Consider the following 26436-nt stretch of genomic DNA (forward strand, 5'->3'; position numbering starts at 1 on the left):
TTTATTACTACTGGCCCTCCCTGCGCCACCCCTTCCTTCCAAGAAGGCTTGTCTCTCTGGACACTTGTCCTAGGACTGAACTTAGATTCCACACAGGCGTGAGGATATATATGTTGACACTCACTGATTCAAATGTCTCTCTTAAGTCCTCCTCCCTGTGTGTCCTCTTTACTTTCATGCTGCCTCCTATTGTCATTTATTCCCTGCCTGTAGCCAGTAGTCTTTCTCAAATAAAAATTGATCTCTCGTATTACTTTGCCAGTAACATTTCAGTGCTTCTCTCTTGTCTGTGGAATAAAGTGCAGTTTTTAAAATGTGGCCTAGAAAACACTACCTGGTGTGGCCTCTACTGAACTGGCTAGCCTTGCACCTCTACTCTTCTTCCCAATCACTCCCCCACAGGTCCCCTCCCCCACCCCACCCACAGATGGTCCTCCAGCCATAATGAATTTCCTTAAATTCTTTGAATTGCCAGATTCTTTGGTATTCTCTTCATGTTTTTCTCTCTACTACAAAACTCTTTCTCCTCCCATTCCTGTACTCCAGGCCAAATTACACTCACCCATTAGTTCTCCTGGATCGTGCCTTCTGTGCATGCACCCTCCACCAAAGCATCTGCTTTTGGCACCTAAGTTTGTGTGTCTGTCCCCTGGCTCAGTTTCAGGAGGGCAGGGGGCAGGGATGTCGACCTGTTATCTTTTATATCCCCAACACCTAGTTATAGTAACTTTAGTGAGTTTATCTTCCAACGTTCACTTCTTGCTCAGTAGAGAAATCTGACAGTTATTAGGAAGTGCCCCCACCCCACATTTAGAGCCCTGAGGTTAGAAAGTTATTTAATAAATTCAGGAAAGGTGATTACATGGAGGCTCTGTTATAAACTAAGAAGTTAATTCCTATCAGCCTATAAGTTATAACATGACTGAATAATGTTATACTGCTTTAATCTCTCCCATAAGTATATATTATATTGATAGGTGAATGAATGAATAAGTAGGTTGCCATTTGACAACGCACCTTCCACGTTCCCCATGGGGCTCATGTCTCTCCCAGCTCCTCACGTTAGCGGTAGGTGATGTTCCTGGCTCTCTTCCCATCCTTTCCACTCTTCTCTATTATTCAGTAAGCTCTGCTCGTGGCTGGTTCGCTGTTCATTAGGTCCCCTCTTCTTTGAACACATCCTCCTGCTCCTTCCTGGAACTGAGCCTCAGAAGTGGGTCTCTCCTAAGTGAGAGGAGTTTCGGGGAAGGCTCAGTAATCCAAACCAAAGTGTAATCCAGGGCTCCTCCCTGGACTCCCGGTGGGGACCGGAGTCAAGCATCAGCAGTGCTGCAAAGGAAACCTGCCCTGAATTGAGCAGTTGAACAATCCCTCCCGGGGCCAACGTAAGGTCCTGGCGAGCCAAATTTAAATAGTGGGGATATTTAAAATAATAAAGTCAAATGTTTACTTTGGAAAAATTTAAATGACTGGTAGGAGAATCTCAACGCGATCTTTACAGGAATCCCTAGCATTGAGAGAGAGAGAGGGCGGGGGATGAACGTGAGAGCTGCCTTGAACTTCAGCGAACAGATCAAAGGTTTCAAACGGGTTTCCTGAAGTTGCCCAGCGTCCGAATTTCCAAGCGCACTTGCGCTGCCTCTTTCCTAAAGTGCGTGCGATTCTGGGGGAGGTGCGCGCCGCGCAGCGGAGGCGGGAGAGGGGCAGCGACCCGCGCCAGAAAGCGCCGGGGAGGCTCGGCCGGCGCCCGCGGGAGGAGCGAGCGGGCGGTGGGCCGGCGGGCGGGGGAGGCCCGCAGGGGGGGCCGCGACGCTGGAGAGCGACCGCCAGCGCCGCCCGGAGCCGCGGCCAGAGTCAGCAGCCGGCGAGCCGGCGGGCGCACGCACCCCAGCCGGAGCCCGGCGCCTCCGCCTTCCCGCTGCGAGCGGACCTCGGGCTGCAGGTAAGGAGCGCGGGTGCCGCCCCGCGCGGCCGGGACGCGCCGTGCCAGGTGCACATTCCGCCTCCCTGGGCTGTCACCTCGCCGGCTCCCGGGACCCCTCGGCGCCCGACGTTGTTTCTCGCCGCCCACGGGACCTCCGCCGCCGCTCCACGCTGCACCCGTCGCTTTCTCCCCTTCCCGGGTGGCTCCAGAAACGGCGCGCCCCCGGGCTCCGGGCTCTGGGCGGCGGGCCGGGCTCCGGGAGGCGGGAGGTCCTCCGCCTTGCCCAGGTGCGGGGCCAACACCGACACGCCGATTTCCCCCCTTCCTCCAGAACACACCCGTCTACCGACGCTGCCCTAACTTTGGGAAGCATATGGACTCTTGAGTAAGGTGAATGCACCGCCTTATCTGCACCTAACAGTGGATTGGGTCCCCCACCCTAAAATACTATGATACGTTCACAAGGTTCACAAGGTTTACTGAATGGCAGCAGCGCTTGAACTTCATCACGGTCTACAGCTCTTACTTGGCCTGGGAGACCCTTGACCCCACCCTGAGGTCCTGATTCCACACACACCCTGAGGTGTGTGTGCCCGTCTGTGTCATATTTAAAAAGCACCTCAAATGACGGCAACAACGCCCCCCTCCCCCCATATCCACTTGAAAGAGTCCGTGAGGCCCGCATCGGGGAGAGAAGGAGAACCCAGTGTGGCCAAGCCTCATCTGGAAATGTTAGTGTGAGCAGGAATGGGAACGGGCTAGCCAGAACCTCTGGTTGAAGAATTTGATGCAGTGTGAGTCGTTCAGAGAGGACAATTTTGGGAAAGGAGGGTTAATAGTCATTTGAAACTCAGATACAGGGTAGGGAGAAATGACATACTTCTAAGAGACCTGTTTATAGAGTAAGCTTTTACATTTTACTTCAAAGATATTTTTATTGATGCATATAATTATACATAATAGAAGTAACTTTAAAATATTGATTTAAAAATCTTCAGTGGTGGTGCCTGCTAGGCAAGCATTCTGCCACTGAGCTACACTCTCCTGGCTGAGGCCTGGCAGGGTATGGTGGCACATGCCTGTAATTTCAGCTACTCCAGAGGCTGAGGCAGGAGGATGGCAAATCTGAGGCCAGCCTGGGCAACGGAGTGAAACACTGATTAAGAGAGAGAGAGACAGAGAGATATCAGGATGTAGCTCAGTGAAAAGGCTTGAGCATGTATGTATGAGGCACAGGTTCCATCCCCAGTACTCACCCCACCCCACCCCACACCCCACACACACAGAGAAGGAAAAAAAAAGTCTTCATGTCATCATTCACCACTCCCTTGCCTTCTTGTCAGTTTCAGAATACAGGCCATTGGTGGTTTTTACCTGTTGCTTACTTTAAGGCAAAAGACTCAAATGGACTTATTATTTCTAGGCACCGGGGGAGGAATGATTATTTGCAACAAACTCTTCTAACTTGAATCTGAGTCTTCAAATTACATTATATTTACACAAGTGCTGATGTTTCTCCATCTTTCGCTTTGCATGTATATGTATCTGCTGCTTTTTGTTTTGTCTATGTATGTACCTGAGCCATTTTAAGTACCTATCAAACCACCAGAAGGTGACTCCTAGGGGAAATAAGTATTGCTGTTTGTCTTTTGGTAAACTGAGGTGAAAGAATGATATTTTAAAATCCTTCGAGATAGGTGTAATAGTTATAATATTAAATCATGTATTTCTTTTTATGAAATGAAATGTCCGTTATGATGATAGGATGATATTCAGTCCTTGCTTTCAAGAATGTTAAGGACAAGTTGGAGACTATAAAGCCTTTTGAACTTTTAAGAAAAGACTCGCTGTCTAGTTATTGAGCCAATGTGATTGTTTTCCTGGCAAACTTTTTCTCCTTTCTAAAATTAACTTTCCCCCAGGAAAAATAGTGCAGATGTACATGATTCAGCCCAACCAAAGCTAGAAAACACTGCGTTTGAATTTTTAAAAGTGACCTTAATTCATCCCTATAGATCTGATATTTGCAGCCTCTGCCACAAAACATGCAGAAATACTCATTGCTTGCTGACTTTTGCAAAATGTTGGTTTAATGAGAGTAGTTATGGACAGAGCACAATATTATGTTATAAATTTTATTGGTTTAGGCAAAACTATTATTATTTTCCTAAGGTTTTTGTGTATATGTGTGTACACTGGATCTGGGGCTTAGCATAATTATATATATGTAACACATGTTTTTAATAGGAACAAAAACCCACAATATTTTTCTCTGTGGTGAAACATTGTAAGCATTAGGTTTTGATTACTTTTTTCATGGAAATTTTAATGTGACAGAACTAAGAGCTTCAAGGAAACGATTCCACAAACATCTATTTGGAAAAAGAAGTTGTTTTTTTTTTTTTTTTTTTAAGCTGTCTGAAGCCCTTGGTCTGCTGAATGCTTAGCCTATGTGGAATACTCCTTTGTGAGTAAGGGTGGTGGATCCAGTTCTGGCAGCCTCAGAGGGCAGATGATTAGACCCTGCCACTCTTGTGCAGACCTTTAATTTAGTCTGTAACTTGATGCTTCACTGACCCCACCACACTCTCCCTGCCATACTAGCTCACAGAGGAATTGCTGGCACTTTGGACTGAATTTTTCCCCTCCCATCAATTAGGACATGTATGCATAGGCTGCAGAATGCAGTTACATTTTTAGCTTAGTAGTCAAAGAAATATCTTTGGCCACAAAGAGAGAAGTCTCCGTGTAGCCTGCATCATGAATTGTCTTATTTTATTGTGCTGTGTTAATTTCCCAGTGATTCAATGGTGCAGAAATAAGATTGTCATTGAGCATTAAAATTGGAAGGCATTTTACAAGTCATCTAGATGTTAATCATTTCTTTCTACACATGAATATTGAAGTGCTCATTGCCATAATCCAAACTCTGAGAATGGACATTAAATTTTATATCTTTCCAGTTCTTGTAGTAATGAGTATTTTGTTCACTTGAAATGAATTTATATATGAGTTCAATAATGTGGTGATGGCAGCAAAGTATGTTGCAAATTTCAGTTAGATTTTCACCGAAACTCGAAATGTAGCATTACAGGCAATGTAGGTCATTTACAAAGGTGGTAAACTCTAACATTCTGAATTTTTCATTATACTGGATGCAGACCACTTCAATTGGCTGACAGAAGAATAGGGGTGCACTAAGACATATGAGTGTAAAAAGAAGGAAGGAGTGTGGGTACCGGTATGTGGAGAGCACGGCTTACTGAATCAGCAACATTCAGGAATGGTTAGCTTTCAGATCTGCCCCAAATTTTAAGCTGAAATAATAAGAATAATCATTGGAAAATTTTGCTCTTAAAACTGTACCTTCCCCTTTTGTAAGTCCAACTTCTTGATGCTTCTGTCTTTCAAGATCTTCTGTCTTCCTAAGAAGATCTATCTTCCTAAGAACATAAAAATACTCCTAAGAACATTTTTTCCTAGGAATATTTTCTTTACCATTATGAAAACTTTATGCTCATATATAGGCACAAGGCAGATTGAATTCAACCTCTAGACATCATACATGATGTAGAGAAGTATTCTTGCTTCTACCACAGTTTGCTACCATGTACTGAGATACTTCACATACATTAAGAAAATGTCTTCATCGGCCTAAGAGACAGCCATTATCACCATCTCTGTGTAGATCTGTAATTCAGTGTGACCTTAGCCAAAGGTAATTTCAGTAGAGATACAGGTAAAAAGAAGACCAGTGGGATGATTAATGAGTGTAGGATTGGAGAGCATTGTTGAGGGCCGGGAGGCACCCGGAGCCCGTGGAGGGTGAGGGAGTTCCCGGGGAGGGTGCATGGAGTGCTGTTGGAGTTCGGGCAATAAAGTTTCCTGTTTGAACATACAGGCGCTTTGTGGCGGCTCGGTGCTTTGTGCCCAGCCAGACTGCGGCAGAGCATGAGCAGCCAATAAAAAATTTTAAAAAGTGTTTATCCTTCAGGAGTGAAGGGAAAGGTGGAGAAAGGAGAGAGAGGTCAGCAGCTAAGAGATACTCAAATCAGGGTATTCAGATTTGGGTGGGCAGGGATTCAAAGTTTCAAAAACAAGTTGGAGAGCTGGTTTCAATTTTTTTTTTTTCATTTAATGGTATTAAAAGCAATCAACTAATATCATCTTAGAAAAGACAATATTAATATTGAAAAGTTGAATAAATTAAGCTTATGAAAAAAATAGTATCTCAGATTGTAAAGTTTTTCTTAAGAATCGTCTTTTTCCCTGGGTTCCAAGTTCCATCTCCTTCTTTTTTTTAAGGTTCTGGCTTCATCAATTGTCTTTTCTCTCAAATATTTTCCATGCCTTCTCTATCATTAGGTTGTGAGCACAGTCCAGTTCCCTATCTTAGAAAATCCTGGGTCAAAATGAGTGAGAACTTGAATGAAAGCAGCATCCGTGGGCATGGGACAATATCCCTAACCCATTGACATTACTCTTCCTCAGAGTTGACACTGAGACTTATTTTCTGTAGTTGCAGGTTCAGTGTTGCTTAACAGAATTGCTTAAGGCCAGAACTGTTTCAAATTTTGATTCTAAAATATTTTGATATGCGTAATGAGGTAACTTGGGGATGGGATCCAAGTCTAAACATAAGAGTTGCTTATGTTTCGTGTACACCTTATACACACATAATGTAAAATTAATTTTATGTAACAGTTTAGTGCACTGGTGTTTGACTACAACCCATGAGGTCAGGTGTAGAATTCTCCACTTGTGGTGTCCTACCAGTACTCAAAAGCTTCTCATTTTGAAGCTTTTTGGATTAGGGATGCTCAGCCTGTATAACTGTTGGAAGTTGCTTCTAGGAGTTTGCAAGTCAAGAGAATCTGTGTATGTATATATATATATATATACATACACACACATACACATACACACACATACACACACACACACATACACACACTTACATATGTACATACATATACCTACACACATACATATGTATGGATGGATATATATGTGTGTAAATATATAAATATTTACTGAAAAAAATGAAGATGAACCAATTATTAGAAATATGAATATACATGTAATAGGATGTTAGAATGGAACCTTTTCAATTTCCCTGTTAGCTGTGGCTGAAGACAATAGAGGCCACATTCCAAAGTCAAGAGAAAAAGTCAGCTTTAAGTGCCCACCATGCCAGCCTTTCTTAGATTGTCATGTCTGTCTTGGTCAAGGGAGAATTTTCCCACTGCCTCTTCCTTTCTCACCTTATCCCAGAATGGGGGGCTGGTATCAGAAATTGGGGTCACCTAAATTAACAATATGGAGAGAGCAGTTCTTTCCATGTCCATCTTTCCTGTACAAGTGGCCAGTGTTCAACAGGCTACAGCTGAAAGAGGAAGAAGTTTAACTTCACATGAAATGGGAATAGTTTGAGGGCTTCGTTAGGTTGGACACACTGATAACAGAACTGTGATTGATGTTTAGACTGTGAGTCCTTGAGAGTCTTTGGCAACTAGAAAGGTCATGACAAGTGTCCTGAATTTAAATCAAAGACAAGGAAATATCCAGCCCCACATAATAAACTTAAAGAGTGCAATAGGGTTCTTCAGAGAAACTGAACAAATACTATATATCTTGCTGTACATGAGGGGATTTATCATGGATGCTGAAAAGTCCCCTGATCTGACTACAAGTTAGAGAACCAGAAAAGCCAGTGGTTTTAATTTTGTTCAAGTTTGAAGACCCAACAACTCCAATATCTGAGGGCAGGAGAGGGTGGGTGTCTTAGCTTAAGAAGAAGAATTCGCCCTTCTACTGCTTTTTTCTTCTCTAGAGCCCTCTCACGGATTAGATGATGCCCCTTTGCTTTGGTGAGGGTGGACCTCCTTTATTCAGAGTACTGAGTCAAATGCTCATCTCTTCTAGAGACACCCTCATAGACATGCCCAGAGATAATGTTTTACGGCAGTCTGGGTCTTCTTTAGTCCAGGCAAGTCGACACATAGAAGTGATCATCACAAAGAAGCAAAGGAGAAAGCAGATGAAGTAATTTTTTGATGATGCCCCACGCACGAGTCCTGCTTGTTCATTATTATGGTCATGGATGTCAAATCATCTATGGTTTTCAATGATATGTAACTGAGGAAAAGAGAGAAGGGAAGTACAGAGGTGATTATTGTAAGAATTAAATTTATTTCACCGAAATGTCACAGTAGCTATTTGTGTTTCATAAAATGATGCTAGGAGCATATTAATTAATCAATTTAAATATACATTAGGTAATTTTAAAATGAGGTTTACAATCTGTTCCACAGCTGGGGAAATGATCTGAGATATTGCCCGTGTGTAATAAGCACACAAGACATTTTACTCCTGCTTTCAGAGAAGCACAGAAGCAATAAATGGCTAAGATTAATTGTTCATATTTATATTCTGTCACTGATCAATTAAAAAAAAGTGTTCCTGTAAAAAAATAAAGATGATGACCATAAGCCAATAAACTCTAGAACAAACAAGAATGCTGATGGATTTATCTTTTCAGCATTTGGGAATTTTAAAAGGGCTTCAAACTTTTAGCTTCCAGATTATCTTCCAAGAATCTGTAATGTTATTCAATCAAAGTCTTTTAATGGTAAAAGAGTGAAAAGGGGACAATCCAATTAACATTTCTTCAAAAAATATATATATAGTGTGTGTGGGGTGTGTGTGTGTGTGTGATCATAGGCAAAAATAAAACAAATAACATTTTTATTACTGTGTTCCTAAAATTTGAAAAGACTACTTGAAAAGTACATGTGAGTCACACATGAAACATTTACAATGACAGAGAACAAAAACAACTTAGTCCATGAAAGTAGAATTTTGGACCCAGAGGTAGGACATGGGATTGGCCTGAAAGGATGGATGAGTTGGCATGGAGACTGGCCCAGTCCTCTGCGGTCCTTGCTGTGCCTCAGGACCCCCAGGGTGATGCTGTGTTGCTGTATTGCTCTTTTAAATGCGGTGTGCAGTTCCATGGTGTAGGTAGAAGCAAGAGTGCTGGAAGTGGACTACCAGGAAGGCTGTGACCTTGGAATCGTCATTTACTATTGCTGTTTCCCTGTAGCCCAATTCTGTGGTCTCCCAAACAGTCTTACCTGCTGGTGTGCTGTAACAGTGGGTCCCCTGGAGTGAGGGTGACACTGGTGACGATGGTGGAATGGCTATTCTGGTGTTGTGTTTCATCAGCTCTGTTAAAGCCAATTGGAAAGAGATTCTCCTGCTGATTTGGAGGAAGCAAGATGTCGTGGGAGAGCCCAGAGACTAGGACTTTAGGGCAGCCACTAAATTTGTGGTGAGTTGTTTCACGATATAGAAACTAATCCGTCCCCTTTTTCTCCAGCCCATATTCTCAGAGTCATCATTAGCATATCCTGGAAATTCTCATTCTGTCCTTGTGACTCTTAACTTCTTGTATTTTCCATAAATTTTATTCCTCTGCATTGTGCCCTGGGTTTCTTTAGGTTTATCATTAATTTTGTGAATTCTCTCTTCAGCTGACAATATCGATCAGCTTCTGCTTTGATAAAAAATGTTCTAAATAACCTTGAAACACCAGTGGCTTATAACAAAACTTATTTCTCACTCCAGATTGCACTATCAGTGGCTGCAGGTTGAGTGCAGTGTATCTGCTCCAAATGTGGATCAAGTCCAGTTGATCCTGTGCACCTTCTCACGACAGGGCCCCTGTTAGGATGGGAGTTTCTTGTGGTGCACAGAGGCTGGCAAAGCTTCCTGTGGCCTCTGCTTATGATGGCTAACCCAAGACAGTAGCCAAGCCAGCATCGGTGAGATGGAGAACTACGTCCTTCCCAAGAGAAGGGGAGAGAGATATGTTTGAACAATAGTACCATCTATCATGATGGCTATTTCTTTTTCATCAGTGATATTTATTCTAGGTCTATTTATTCTAGACCTATTTATTCTAGGTCTCTATTTGGTTGTTTTTGAAATCTCCTTGTTCTTTTATTTCATAATGGCTTATTCCTATAGATTCTATTCCATCCCTTATCTTGTCAAACGTTTAAAAAACACTAGAGCTAAAGTACAGGGGTTTCTGTGGAGTCATTTCTCATTTGTTTCATCTGCGTATAAATCTGTCTCAGGGTGGGTCATTGGCCCGCGGGCCTTGCTATCTGGGCTGGTTCATCAACATGGGAACTCCGCGTCCCGTTTGTAGAGGTGTTCCTCTTTGGCGGTTGCCCATCTTGTTCATCAAGGCCGTATGCTTAGTTTGGCTCTGGTTTCCAATCCTGTGTAGTTGGTGTTCACTTGCACGCCTTCCGGGTTCCTTGAGCTTAAGTCTCCAATTTCTCCTGAGTGATTCTTTTTCCTTTTGTAGCCCAGGGCGAGGGGCATGCTTCTGCACACTTTCTCTTTTGAGAGGCAGGAGTTGTTCAGTGCTCCTCCCTCCTGACTTGACAGGAGGTGCTTGCTGCCACCTGCACGTGATAGGCAGGCCCTAGACCCAGAGGGGACCCCTCATCTTCCTATTTCTGCTGTCTCCAATTCCAAATCAACATTATAGGTTTGGGGTTTCTTTTTTGTTTTGTGTGTGTGGGGGATTTTCCTTTCTGGCTTTTTGCACAGCTATGCATTTAAAAATATTTAGAGATATTTCATTCAGAGCTTATATATAATAGCAGAAAAGGGTATCGAGTGGAGTAGGAATGTTCCCAGCTCAGCATGCCTTACTGACTAGAAGTCCTTAAATTCATTGACCTCCCCCCGCCAATCCCATTTTAATTATTATTGGAATTCATTGGAATTATAGGTTAATTTGGAGGGAATTTACATATGTGAAATATTGAGTTTTGTATCTATGAATCTGGTATATATTTCACCATCTTTTTAATATCCTACTGCAATTTTGCAGTTAAAAGATAGTATATACTTTATGCTAGATTTATTTCCCAGGTTTTATATCTTATTCTTATTTATTTATTTAGGTACAGGGGATTGAACTCAGGCAGGCTTAACCACTGAGCCACATCTCCATCCCTTTTTAATATTTTATTTAGAGACAGGGTCTCATCAAGTTGCTTAGGCTCTTGCTAAGTTGCTAAGGTTGCCTTTGAAGTTATGATCCTCCTGCCTCAACCTCCCAGGCTACAGGGACTATGGATGTGCACCACCTCACCTAGCCCTTATTCCTAAATATTATTCCTGGCTTATTGAATAGCCATGAGCAAATTAAAATAGTTTTAATTTGCTATTTAATTACTATTATTTAACTTAATTGCCTGGAAAATATAAAGTGACAAACTTACTGGATAATTTATTATTTGTTTCATTTATTCATTTATTTTTATTATTACTTTAAATTTATTTTTTATTTTTTGGTACTGGGGATTGAACCCAGGGGTACTTTACCACTGAACTGCATCTTCATCCCTTTTCATTTTTTATTCTTTGAGACATGGTCTTGTTAAGTTGGTTAAGGCCTCAGCTAAGGCTGACCTCAAATTTGCTATCCTTCTGCCTCAGCCTTCCATGTATAGGGATTGCTTACCACTACACCTGGCTTCATTTATTATTTATTTCACTTATTAGTCTCAGTATATTGCTCATGAATTTATAATATATATTTATTAAAGTTACCAAATATGTACATAAAGTAAAACTTTTTTGAAACAAGTCAAATAGAAAAGAGTAACAGGCCAGTAAACTAAATTAATACATAGGTTTCCATTACTTGATGCATGCTGGAATCAGAATTTGTCAAATCAGAATCTGAAGGAAAGACATGGTGGAACTCAGCAGACCTGGGTCTGTCACTGGACGGGGGAGCTCAGCTTGAGGCAAAGAACACCAGGGAGCCAGGTGATCCTCATCACTGGGGTGTGGTAGGAGTCAACTCAGACACACCAGAAAGTAAATTCCCAACGAGCACTCAGAGGACGGGGTGGACGCTCCGGCCAGAGCCCACTCCCTTCTCTACGAGACTCTCTGTGAAGTACAAATCTAACATGAAAACCTGATCAGCAGCTGGACAGATGGAGACCACGTGTACTGCTTCTTTCACCACAGTGCCACTGGCGAAGCAGTAAATCACTATTGCTTGCAGAGTCTTATTGATTGAAAGGCATAGATCTCTGCTCATTGGCTCCATTTATTAATGTAGAACACTAACTGGAAAGGACTTTAGAGATTTAGAAGTTACAAACTAAAGGTGTGTGTCAATTCCTTTTGTGGAACATTTTCAAAATGCTCGTGAAACCTTCTAATTTAGTAGGTCTGGGATGCGGACGGGTATGTATGTTTGGCAAAATTCTCTGGGTAATCTGATGTACTCTTCTGGTTAGGAATCATTTCTTTAGTCTAACCCTTTAATTGTATAGATGAGAGAGTTTTCTTGGAAGAAAGAAAACTGCTTCTAATTTAAGATTGCCTTGGTTAACATAGGTAGTTAGCAAATTGAAGTCTTAATGATTCCATTTCCCCAGTTCTTTCTGAGCTCATATTTCACCACCATCAAGTTGTAATTTAGTTTTTGACTTAATGACTTGGGGCTTTAGGTAGACCTTTATTTTCAAAACAAATCTCTGTTTTTCTTTAATGTTGATGAATGAACAATACTCTACACTGTGTTTTGGGTTCAGAAATTGTGAGAAGCTCTTTGATTATAATGATCCAGGCTGTTGTAAACATTTGCAGCCAGGGGGCAGCGACAGAGCTGCTGGGCCTAAAGCTGAACACCACACTGAAGTTTGTACGGTATCCATGGGACAAAGACTCAGCCCTAGCCAGGAAAACGATTTTTAAAGACCCACCAAGTTTGTTTTATGTCAAAAAAAAAATGTCGAAAAAAAATGAACAGCATATATAATTCATGACCTGGTGTCATTTCCTGCCTCGGACATTTTTTTAAAAAATATTTATTTTTTAGTTGTAGATGGACATAATATCCTTATTTTTATTTACTTTCATGTAGTGCTGAGGATCAAACCCAGGGTCTCACAAGTTCTAGGTAAGTGCTCTACCGCTGAGCCACAACCCCAGCCCTGCCCTGGACATATTTAATTCCTCCTCCTCCTCCTCCTCCTCCTCCTCCTCCTCCTCCTCCTCCTCCTCCTCTTCCTCCTCGTCTTCTTCTTCTTCTTTTGTATTTATTTATTTATTTATATTTGTTCTAATTAGTTATACATGGCAGTAGAATGCATTTTGACACAACATACATAAACAAAGAATGACTTCTCACTCGTCTGATTGTATATGATATCAGTTACACAGGTCATGTAATCATATATGCACATAGGGTAATAATGTCTGATTCATTCTACTATCATTCCTGCCCTCATACCCTCTCCCAGCTTTCACTCCCCTCTGTTTAGTCCAAAATACCACTATTTTTCATCCCCCATACCCCCACATTGTGAAGTAGCATCTGCATATCAAAGAAAACATTTGGCTTTTGGTTCTTTGGGATTGGTTTATTTCGCATGGCATAATATTCTCTAGTTCCATCCATTTATTGGCAAATGCTTTAATTTCATTCTTCTTTAAGGCTGAGTAATATTCCTGTGTGTGTGAGTGTGTGTGTATCACAGTTTCTTTATTCATTCATCTGTTGAAGGGCACCTAGGTTGGTTCCATAGTTTAGCTATTGTGAATTGAGCTGCTATAAACATTGATGTGGCTGTGTCACTGTAATATGCTGATTTTAAGTCCTTTGGGTATAAACCTAGGAGTGGAATGACTGGGTCAAATGGTGGTTCCATTCCAAGTTTTCTAAAGACTTTCCATACTGCTTTCCAGAGTGGTTGCACCAATTTGCAGTTCCACCAGCAATGTATGAGTGTACCTTTCCCCACATCCTTGTCCACATTTATTCTTGCTTGTATTCTTGACGATTGCCATTCTGACTGGAGTTAGATAGAATCTCAATGTGGTTTTGTTGTGCATTTCTCTAATTGCTAGAGATGCTGAACATTGTTTCATCTATTTGTTAATTAATATAAAGTTGACTTTTTCAGATGGGTAAAGCAGGCTTCTGTGGGCAACTGCAAAGCAAGAGTGTTCTTTCACAGAGAAGTCTGTCATTTGTGTAAGAGGAAGGAAAGTAGTTGATTTTAAACTTAGTTCCGACTATCTACCCTAGTTGAGTAGTAACTAACCAACACTCTTTTTTTCCCCCTACTCATTAGGTCCCCAATTCAGCTTCATTCACAGCACAGGTTAAGATATTTAGTAATATGGGATCTGAATAAAGTATTTTAGGTTTAGGTGACTTGCTTCATAATCTTCCTTTTATTAGGAGGTAAAGGGAGACTTCCTTTAAAGAGAGCCATATTTCTAATTTCACGTGTTCCTTTCTCAAAGAGGAATATATACCATTCTATTTCCATATTACATAAAAACAAAACCATTTTTTCCTATAAAGATTAGTCTGGGGCTGGGTTGTTGCTGAGTGGTAGAGTGCTCGCTGAGCCCATGCGAGGCCCTGGGTTTGATCCTCAGCACCACATAAAATAAATAAATAAAAATAAAGGCATTGTGACCAACTACAACTAAAAAATAAAATGTTAAAAAAAATCAATCTGAATTCCCAGGGTGGTAGGTCATGTCTGTGATCCCAGCTGCCCAGGAGGCTGAGGCAGGAGGATCATGAGTTCAAAGGCAGCTTCAGCAATTTAGCAAGGCCCTAGAGCCCTTAGAGGGACCCTGTCCTTAAATAAAATATAAAAAATGGTTGAGGATGTGGCTCAGTGGTTAAGCCCCCCTGGGTTCAATTCCTAATACCAAAAAACAAAAAACAAAAAAACGTCTGAGTGATTAGGAGTAAGTATGAGTGCGCCCATGTCTCAGCTGATTGAACAGAAAGACCTCTGTCCAGGTGAGGTGGGTGTTATGCACTGATTTTTGTAAGGAAAAGGTACAAGGCTGCATTACTGTCTGGTAGAATGTAGTATTCTCTAGGTCCTGGAAGAAAGGGGACAAAGAAAAGCAGAGAGAGAAAAAAATAACCAAAAGGTTATGCACCTAAACATAATAATACAGAGTCATGTCCAGAGTGAACCTAGGACTTTTGCCTTGACTGGGGAAACTACTTCTAGATGTTGACTGAGAGTCTCTGGAGTAAGCTTTACGCAGGCACCATGCTGTGCTTCCTTGAACTAGTAGAGATGCTCGCTTCTGTGACTCTTAAACAGCAGCAGCAACAAAAAAATAAAGGAACACAAAAGCAAACCCCTGCAATCAACAGATCATCGTTATCATTTTGGTGGGTAGGGTTTTTTGAAACTACATTTTTTTATATTTGAATGTTGCCTTTTTTTTTTTTTTTTTTTACTGGGGGTTGAACCCAGAATGCTTTACCACTGAGCCGCATCCTCAACTCTTTCTATTTTTGATTTAGATACAAGGTCTCATTAAGTTGCTTAGGGCCTCCATAAGTTGCTGAGGGCTGGCCTTGAACTTGAGATCCTCCTGTCTCACCTCCCTAATCACTGGAACCACAGGTCTGTGTCACTGTGCCAGGCTGAATATTTCATTTTTAAGAGAAAATATTTTTATTTTAGTATTGATAATGCAACTAGTGAAATTTTTTTCTGTATATACTCTTAAATTTATGTCAGTTAGGGTTACAGCTCTTATAAAACTAGACAGGCTGGGTGTGGTGGCACATGCCGTAATCCCAGTGGCTAGGGAGTTTGAGGCAGGAGGATTGTGAGTTCAAAACCAGCCTCAGCAAAAGCAAGGTGCTAAGCAACTCAGTGAAACCCTGTCTCTAAGTGAAAAACAAAATAGGGCTCAGTGGTCGAGTGTCCCTGAGTTTAATCTCTGGTACTCCTTCCACTGCACCCCTCCGCAAAAAAAAATAAATAAATAAAAGACTAGACAGGACCTCAGAAGCCATCTAGACTCATCCATGACTTTGCAAATGAAGAAACTATACAGGACTCACTGGGGCCACCAGTTAGATGGTGGCTAAACCAAGCCTTTGCTGGACGTTGGGTTCTTAGTCCAGCAAAGTTTCTCATGCTATAGGATTAAAGAAAATGGGTACTTAATTAACTGCTGTGTGTTCAGAGACCGTTGGTATTCAATTTTTCGTGTTTCAGACATACATGGTGCAGTAGTCATGTCTGCTGTTTTTCAAGTATTCCTGGCTTTCTGACGGCACATTTCCTGACCCCCTATGACTAGTGTGACCAACGATTTTTGCAAGGAGAATGGTGCCACTTCTGAATAGGAGTCTTTTAGATTTTTAATTTGCAAAAATTGGATCTACTTATGGATTTACTTATGTACAATGTGATGTTTCTCTTTTTGACAAATCTTGAGGTGCACACAAATATAAAGTACTTTCTCAGATGGTAAAGAAGCCTCTGCAGACAATTGGAAAGCAAGCGTGCCCTTCTCTTGTGTTGAACGGTAGGAGGAAATCCCACAGAGAAGTCCACCATCTGTGTAAGAAAAAAGAAGGCAGTTAATTTTAACCCCAGTTCAGTTGGCTGGCTGGCTTGCTTGCTTCCTTCCTTCCTCCCTTCCTTCCTTCTTTCCTCCCTTGCTCCCTCCCTCCCTCCCTCCTTCCATCTCATTACATTGCCCAGGCTGGCCCTGAAGTCGCGTGCTCCAGAGATCTTCCTGCTGCAGCCTCCTGAGCTGCTGGGACGACAGGCGCACCCACCGCATCCAGCTCCATGTGATGTTTGATATCTGTGTGCACTGTGGAATGGCTGAGTCAGGCTTATTAACATGCCTAATGAGCAGGAATTCTTAATTCATGCTGGGAGACTCTCTGGGGGTTGTTTGTAACCCCTGATTACAAACCTGCCAAATAGTGTTTTCTTGAAAGAATGAAAATGCTTCTAATTTAAGCTATAGTCTTAAAGGGTAATGAAGAGTCTAGGCAACACATTTGGCATTTTAGAGCTGAAGAGTAATTTTTTTTCTTATTTTGGTGTTACATTTCTGTATTATTATCTTGATTCTTCACTCTTTAAAAATGATCACCTGTGTTTAAAAAAAAACTATGCAAGGAATGACTGTTATGACCAATCTCAAAAAGATTTGAACTATTGTTATTTTAAGTTATAGTTATAATTCAGTTAATAAATTGAAGAGTCAAGGAATCCGGGTCTTGGTTTTCTTCTTGTCACTGCATGACCTTCAACCTGGTTGGGTCTCAGGACACTCACTTGTCTATAAATAGGTGTTGAAACAGATCATCTGTATATCTTTCTAGCTCTGTTAATCTATAATTCCAGGAAATCAGAGCAATGTGCTTCTAGTTGTTTTGAAGCAGGGAATTCTTTCTTTTTTCTTATTTCTGGTCCTAGGCATTGAACCCTGGGCCTCAGGCATGGTAAGTACACACTCTACAACTAAGCTGTACCCGAACCCCCGAGTCAGGGATCTTAAACACAATTTTAAAGTATAAGAACTAGACCTAAATATATCTTGGTGCAGCAACTCAAGGAATAGCTGATGATTAAATCATGCAAAACTTGAACTGTCCAGAGAAATGATATGTTGTACTTTTAGTGCTATTTCTTTTGTAATTCTTAAAAATATATATATGAGGTTTTTCTGATATTTAGATGCATTTGCCTTATGTTTATGAAATTTTTTCTTCTCTAACATTCAAGAAGTGTTTCCCAGGGGTGTAGTGGAACTGTGCCTCTATTGTGTTTGGCTTGTTTTTTCAGTCTAACCATGGTTTCTTACAGTGGTGTGAATGGCAAGATCTTCCTGGTTTTTCATGACATTTGTCGACTTCATCTCCCTGAGTTCTAAGACCTTAGAAAACATTGGCAGCTCGGCACTAGCTTCTCTTTTTGATGGAAGTACAACCATGGCTGCATTCACAGTTCAGCTCTCAGATCTGTTAGAATGCTTTGTTTGCAGTCAACTTTGGAAGGAAGGCTCAGGAACAAAGCCCTAATGGTGGAAGTGGTGTCACTGGGTTTTTGCTTTGGCTTTTTAAAAAAAAATTTTATTATTTATTTTAATTAGTTAGACATGACAGTAGAATGCATTTACGCACTTTGATATATCATACATAGATGGGATATAATTTCTCATTTTTCTGAGTGCACATGTTGCATAATCACATTGGTCATGCAGTCACATATATACATACAGTAATAATGTCTGTTTCATTCTACTATCTTCCCTATCCCCATATCCCCTCCCCTCCTCTTCCTTCCCTTCCCTGTACCTAATCTAAGGTAATGCTATTCTTCCGTAGTGCCCCCCACCTTATTGTGAACTAATATCTGCATATTAGAGAAAACATTCGGCCTTTGGTTTTGTGGGATTGGCTTATTTTGCTTAGCATGATATTTTCCAACTCCAACCATTTACTGGCAAATTTCATAATTTTACTCTTCTTTAAAGCTGAGTAATATTCCATTGAGTATATAATACCACAATTTCTTTTATCCATTCATCTATTGAGGGATACCTAGGTTGGTTCCATCATCTAGCTATTGTGAATTGAGCTGCTATAAACTGATGTGGCAGTGTCACTATAGTATGCTGATTTTATTTCTGTTTTCTCAGAGCCAAAAACAAACTGGCTATTGGAGTCTCAAAGCCAATAGCCAGAGGTATATGTCTAAATGATATTAATTTTTCCAGGTATGATGGCCAACTCCTATAATCCCAATGATTTAGGAGGCTGAGGCAGAGGATTGCAAGTTTGAGGCCAACCTCAACAACTTAGCAAGATTTATATCTCAAAGTAAAAAAAAAAAAGGTGGGGGGTGCTGGGGATGTGGCTCAGTGTAGGATGCCTTTGGGTTCAGTTCCCAGCAACCAAAAACAAACAAACAAATAAACAAACAAATAAAAATTTCATTTCTATCCTAAAATGATTGGTAAATCTGCTAAATGATCTGTAAAAGCCAGTCCAGTGTTTGCTTTTTTGTCCAGTGGACACTGTGCTGAATTCTTTGTTTTTTTTCACACTTAACTCTCTGTACTAACATGGTCAGCATAATCCTCTATCTGATGGAGTTGTTAGCTGATAGAGAACGTTACTCATACTGATTGCCATTCTCCTTGATCTCCTTGGTTGTAAAATAAACTTTCATAGAATCAGAAACTGCCTTAAAATATAAATCTACTCAAGTATACTGAGCACTTTGTTTTAATTCAAGGCAAATAAAATGCTCTTTATGTAAAATGAATTTTTAAGAAAGTAGAGGTGTGACATTTTGACTGGTGTTACCTATTTTGCATTCCTAAAATATTTTCATTTTCTGCCTTCATCTGAATCTTATATATAAAGAGTTTCAGTGCAGTTATCCCAAGAAATAAAAATAACCTAGAATGAATACAAACATTATTTAGTCACGCTTCTTACTGAACTTCAAGACCCGTGTACAAAAGTGCCATTCAATACCTTAAAAAGCTGGTAGTGGTGATCTTAGAGCTGAAAATCATAGCCTCTTTGGCTAGTCATCCTGCCTGACCTTGAACATTGGCTACTATAGTGTGGAGCAGTGTTGGAGAAGGTGATTCAGTGTCCCCAGATTTCAGTTGACACTCAGGAATGCACTAGCTCCCGAGGCCAAGGTAATGCACTGTAAGTCTTCTGTCTATTTGTGAACCACACTCCTGGGGTCTCTGGGTAGGGGTGAGAAGTGTTACTGACTCCTTTTATGCCAGCAAGCTCACAGCACTCAGCCGAGCTAACCCAGAATCCACATGTTGCTACTTGGGTGGCTTAATTCCTAAGGAAGGTGAATGGGTGGGATGCAGTAACAGAGAATGTTCTGAACATGCTCAGGATTGATGGGATGAGAGATATGTGCATTTCACAGGATTATTTTTAGTGGAACACTTGCTATTCTAGATATTCTTTCTTAGCCTTCTAAAAACAAGTAGTATTTTGCTATCATAGCCATTTATCAAAGTCCAACCGACAATAATGTTAAGAAAATCCTAATAATTACATTAAGCATTCCGTTGCTACAGCTATAAGTTTTCTCTTACCTCATCAACTATTCACAAAGAGAATGAACGCTGTTCTCATGGTACTTAGCGTTTGAGATAAGTGTAAACCTTTCTCATTCACACTTTGGAGGTTTTACAGCATATTTAAGTAACTGTACCTAGCATGCCCCAGGGAAATGTTGACAATAATAGGTCTGATATTTGGGGAAAAAATTGTTTGAGCTCATCAAAGTGAAAGCAAATCAAAAAACAAGGAAAATATTTTTCTTGCATAAGTGTCCTAGGAACTCATCTGTGTTGGGCTCCAAGGGCAAGAGTGAGCCACATTTCCTGACTTAGTGTGGGGTGCCAGCCAGCATCAGCTGCTGCCACTAAGTGTCAGTTATGCAGGGTCCCTGACCCTTTTCCATTTTCAGAGCAAGAATAGAACTAATTGTAGCATCAGGATGCAATGCATTCCAAAATATATTTACTCTGAAACAGTAATCTCTTTCACATCCTGAAAAATAACCGAAAAGGACATAATTTTTGTCACTTAGAATATTTTTGACGTTGGATTTGAAACTCTACACTTCAAATGTGCTGAAAAAAAATATAGTTCAAAAAATTAGATCTGTATATAATTCAAATAGTTTAATAGTGAACTCCATGAGACCACTTACATTCTTTATTCCAGTGGAATTGTGCGATATTAACTTATATTTACAATAAGTCAACCAATTTTAGAACACATTTCCAATGATGGTGTTTGTCATAATGGCATTGTATCTGGAGCCACGTCTGGTCCTTGATCAAATCATGAACTTGGTAAAGTTTGCATCTCTTTTCTTCATTTTCTTTCTTCTTTAAGTTTTCTCTACTGCTCCAAAGCTCTTGCCATCATTTTAATAAATTCCCTGGGTTGGACAAACTCCCTCTTTAACAATGTGAAAAACAAACAAACAAACAAACAAAAAAAAAACCCCTGATCTTCAAAAAGATTCTAAAAGGATGCATGTTTGTCTAATTAATCAATAACTAATAAGAAGCAGTCATAGGAACCTCTAACTTTGTTCCTGGACTGATTTCATCTGACAAGAGGAAGTTTCCTAGTTTCAGCAGGACTTGGAGCCCCGTGATCTGGGTCTCGGTTCTGGCTCAGTTACATTCCCAGCATTCCATCTTTCTAAGCTTCACTTTGTATCTATTGCTTGGGGGCAGCCACGAGCCCAAGAGATGGTGCACACAGAAGAGTTCTGTAAAGCACAAAGCTCCCTAACTCAGGGGTTGATAAGCATTGCTTTAAAATCACGCAGGGATGGCTGGGGTTGTAGCTCAGTGGTAGAGCGCTTGCCTTGCATGTGTGAAGCACTGGGTTCGACCCTCGGCACCACATAAAAATAAATAAATAAAATAGAGATATTGTGTCTATCTACCACTAAAAAATATTTTTAAACAATCATGCAGGGAACTCTAAATAGGAAGTCAGAAGCCTGTGTTCAGTCTGTGTGGGTCAGCTCTCTATTATTATAACAAATACCCGAGAGAATCAACGTATGAAGAGAAAATGTTGATTTTGTCTCACAGATTTGGAGCTTTCAGTCCATTATCACTTGGCCCCATTGCCTTTGGGCTGCACATCACGGCAGCACATGGGGTGAACTGAGCTGTTCATCTCATGGCCAGGGAGCAAAAGAGAACAGGGAGTGACCAGGACCCAATCATACTCCTGAAGACACCCCAGTGCCTAGAGGCCTTCCCTAGGCCCCACCTCTTAAAGGTTCCACCCCCCCCCCACCAGCAGCACCCCCCTGAGGACCAAGCCTTTACCATGTGGGCCTTTGGGGGACAGCTATCCCCACCATAGCTGTCCTGCTTTGCTACTCCCTCCCCCTGAGACCTGAGGAAAACCTCTCACCATGCCAGACCTGTTTCCTCTCCATAAAAACCTGCAGGTGGAACCAAAACTTCTCCAAAGTCCCTTTCAATGCAAGGTGCTTTACAATCCCATGGATTAATATCATTGGCAAAGAAAATACCGTGACATCTAATACCAGGGGCAGAGAAGGTGCACGGGTTTGGACTAGGAGGTAAGCCGAGGAGTGGAGGAGACAGTGATGGTGGATTAGCAGGGGTTGGTGCTCCCAGAGAAGTGATGGTAGAAGCTGTAGGACAAGAGGTGACTGGGGTCCATCTGGCAGGACCCGTGGGAAGTGAGGCATGAGTTTATAAGGGCCCACAGCTGTGGGGTGGAAGGTGCAGGATCCTGGGGAACTAAGTGATGAAGGTTATTAGACCTTTTTCTCTCATGGGAGATGCTATGTGGCAGGATCTAAGGCTGCAGAGATCTTAGCAGTCAGCAAACGCAGGGGTGAAGGTGGAGGAGGAGCGGATGATAAGGACATCAAGACAAGGACAACCTCTTTAATTTGTCTCTCCCTTGAATCAGCAGCAGTGAGAGTGGTCAACTTAAAATGTTAATCAGATGACTTCTTTCTCCCCATCAAATTCTTTAACGGCTTTCCTTGTATTGAGATTACAAATTCCTTATCATTGGCTTTTATGTCCCTGAAGGAATTGGCACTTGCTTTACTCTCTAATCCCCCTACCCCTCTGTTCCACCACCTCTTCCTCTCCAGCCACGGTGGGCAGCTTGGGGCCACCAAGGGGCATGGCTGTCTCTCCACCATCCTCCACAGGTGCTCTCTGTTCTGTGGGATCTTAGCTTGGCTTCAGACAGGGTTTCTCCACACCCTGTCTACAGTGCTGTCTGCTTAGTGACCTTCTCCCCCACCACGAGCTAGAATTGTCATGCCCTCCAGTGTCTGAGCAGAGGATCCTTTGTCAAATGACTAACATATGAAGAGTTGATGTTCTTTTTCCCCTTTTCTCTCCTTTTTCTATCTTTCCTGTACTTATTATTTTGTCTTTCTCTCATTTATTTAAAGTCATACCTTATATAAATTTCTGATTATAAAAGCAGCACCTACCTATGCCCAAAAAGTAACACTTGAGAATGTAAGGAAGAAAGTGAAGACCTTTGAAAGTCCATCACCCAGAGAAAAACTAGAACTCACATTTTTCTTTTAAAAAACAGATACATAAAAGCATAAAAAAATTATATGTAGGGCTGGGGATGTGGCTCAAGCGGTAGCGCGCTTGCCTGGCATCCGCGGGGCACTGGGTTCAATCCTCAGCACCACATAAAAATAAAAAAAAAATAAAGATGTGTGTCCACTGAAAACTGAAAAATAAATATTAAAAACTTCTCTCTCTTAAAAAAATTATATGTAACAAGGTGGTACATCAGATGTTTCAACATATGCATACATTGTATAATGTTTAAATTAGGTTAAATATATCTCCTCAGTCATCTGTCATTTCTTCATGGTAAAAACCATTAAGTGTCCTTTCTTCTAGCTTCTTGAGACAGATAGCACATAATTGTTACCTACAGTCACGCTACTGTGGAGTAGCAATGGAGCATCTTACTGTAACGTAGCATACATTAATATTTTATTCCATATGCTTCTAAAGCTTTTCAGTGCAGATGAAAAATGTGAGATGGGTTCTGACTCCTGTGCTCGTTTGAGCTTCTTTTTCCACTTAGTAACACACATGGACCATTATATTCTCCTTCTTTTGTCACATTCATTCCCTTTCAATAACAGCTCATAAATGTGGGTCTAAAACAAGTAATTACTCATTGTCTTCATTGGAGAGTTGTGAAATCTTGTTTTTAATTTTAAAAAGCAGTTGAAAGCAATATTTTTCTTTCCAAAATTTAACAAAACCAAGTTGCTTTTCCCTAAAAAGGCCTTCAATCAATGGAGGCTGTGTAGCCTGCCCAGAGTTTTGCCTTCCATTGACATCAGAACTGTTCTTCTCTGCCTAGGGGTTAGGCCCACCCTGCCTTTCCCAGGCATAATCCAGCATTTATCTTCGGTATAAAAAGTAACTGTTATTCTTGTCTGTCACTGCCAGCACTGCAGAATGGGCGTCTAAATGCCTCCGATTGTGTATTTAGAGAGGCTAACAGCTGCATGTGCTATTTCCACGACTCTAAGATCCACCCAGGATGTGACCATGGAAATGCTTGTCATTTCTTTCTTTCTTTTTTAAATTGGTGAGTGATATGCAGAGGTGAGAACTAGGTGAGAAATTCTTCAACAGATTGTGGGCTTGCCATTTGATATCTAGAGAAAACTGCATTCCTTTGAGAAGCTCTTAGAATGCTAGTCTGCCTGATCTTGGGACAGCCCTACAAAGTGTCTGGGACATTCAAGTAATATCAGTGTGTTTCCAGAACAGATAAGCAAGCAAATTCCACACTTGTATATACATATGTACCCCCATGTGCTTATGTATACACACGGGCACCTCACTGCACCAAGGCGCGCAAATACTAACCAACCAGCAAACCACATCCAGACGAAAACCCTCAGCTTTTCCCTTAAAAAAAGAAAATGTGAGGCTGGGTCTGTGGCTCAGTGTAGAGCACCTGCCTCGCACCTGTGAGGTGCTGGGTTCGATCCTCAGCACCACATAAATATACATAAAGATATTGTGTCCATCTACAACTGAAAAAATATTTAAAAAAAGGAAGACAGAAAATGTGGATCAGTTAAGAGGAAATGGGCAAATCTCTCCCTTCCTTGAAGTGTTGTAACTCACAGATGAACCTTCTTTCTGGTTGTTTCTGTGTACTGAGAACCCACCAATAAACACTGGCACTGTTTGGTGATCCTACTAGGTCCAGAAATCCTTATTGCATTTTGATAGGCTCAATTTCATGGATTTTCTCAAAACAATTTTCAGTTCAAGTCAGGTACTGTGGTGTGTCTGTACTCTCAGTGACTTGGGAGGCTGAGACAAGAGGATCACAAGTTTTGAGGCCAGCCTGGACAACTTAGCAGAAACCCTGTCTCAAAATAAAAAAAAAATATAAAGGGCTGGGAGGTAACTCAGTGGTAGAGCATCCCTAGGTTCAAATCCCAATTTGAAAAATAATATTAAAAAAGATCAAAACAAATAACCAAACAAGGAAAAAATATTCAGTTCAAATCCTAATACAAAATGAGATATTAATATCTGTCCTTTTCATATAATAAATTATTTTATGTTCTAGGAATTTTGCATTTGGGAAAGGATGTTTAAAATTAGAATGACTTTTCATGGCTATAAATACTTAAAACGACATCACCACAAGACTGCGACATTGTCTGTTGGTTTTGATGTGTGGCGTTGGCCATGCAGTTAGCATGTTAGCATTTGCATAATTACACGATGTAAGAATATGTTTTAGGCTTGGAAGGATGTAGCAGATGCTGTCCGTGCCCTGCCTTCTTCTTTTCAGGCCTCATTGTGATTCACACTTCTAATGACTAGCATCTGGAAATGCGGGGGCATCGACCCGGCCCCCAGAAGTCCCCCACCAGTGGCTGATGGGAGCAGAAGTAAGATGACGCTGGGTTCCCTCCCTTGGACAAAGTGATGGTGGGGCCTGTTTGTCCTCAGTGTCCTGCTGGAGTTAGGTTCAGTTAGGTTCAGCTCAATAGGTTACCAATACCGTCTTTATCAACAGTCTTCCATTTCCTGCCCACCCCCATTACAATAAATATTTGATCTCAAATCAAGATTTGGTGGCTTTGGTGGCTCCCTAATCTAAAATAAATTTTTTACCTTCAGGCAACATTTTACTCTGTCATCCTGAGTAGGTAGATAAATTAATTTTTTTGGCTTAATCTACTATCTATCATGCCCTTTATGTATTTTTCACTATCTGGTAGCACGTATTGCTAATTGTCTACTAGATAATGTCTTTTTTATTTATGTTTTAAAGGGAAAGCTTTCATACATCTGAAACAAGATTGAAACAATGAAAATACAATGAAAGTATCAGAAGAATAAATACATAGGTTAAACCCAATCATATTGATTCCCAATCTTGATAGTGATGCTTACAGGCAGAGCCGAGCAGAAGACATAGGTACCAAATGCTAAATTTACTGACTGAACTTTTATGTTTATCATTGCTTTTCATAATATCTCCTATATTAGAGGATATCAGAGACTTACACAGAATTTGTAATTTTAGTGACACCAAGTAGTAAGTTGATAAAGTGATTCGAGCATAGTACCTGTTAAACAGTGTGCTCCTGGTAGGTGGTGCTGTTGTTAGGGCCACTGATTGTCCAAACCAGTACACTTTAAAACATGAAGATTGGTGTGGCAATAATACATACAGGAGCCAGGAGTGAGCTCAGCGGTAGGACCTGTGCTTAGTACGTGTATGGCCCTGGATTTAATCTCCAACAGTGCAAAAACCAAAACCAAAACCAAAACAAAGAAAAAAATAGCTAGAGTTTATTTGTTTTACTATGATTTCTAAATTACATTTTGATGTACAAATTAGTTTTATTATATGGCTAGGCCTAAAAAATAGTTCCATTTAAAAACTTTTGAAAATGAAATTTTTTTCCTCAAATTAGAAATATCAAATTTTTTCCCTCAAAATAGAAATAAATAGAAATATCCACATACATTACAATAAAATTCAAACCCTCATATTGTCTTATCAGAATAAT

General features: G+C 40.8%; 1 protein-coding gene across 1 annotated transcript in view; it reads left to right on the forward strand.

Moving 5' to 3' along the window:
• Positions 1 to 1864: 1864 nt before the first annotated feature.
• The window catches only part of Rnf144b (ring finger protein 144B), a 159645-nt gene continuing 135073 nt past the window's right edge, over positions 1865 to 26436 (forward strand). Inside the window, exon 1 of the mRNA XM_026402176.2 lies at positions 1865 to 1942. The gene's annotated coding sequence lies outside the window, so the exon portion shown is untranslated. The remainder of the gene's footprint in view (positions 1943 to 26436) is intronic.

This window comes from Urocitellus parryii, chromosome 8 (assembly GCF_045843805.1).
Source record: "Urocitellus parryii isolate mUroPar1 chromosome 8, mUroPar1.hap1, whole genome shotgun sequence".
Lineage (NCBI taxonomy): Eukaryota > Metazoa > Chordata > Mammalia > Rodentia > Sciuridae > Urocitellus > Urocitellus parryii.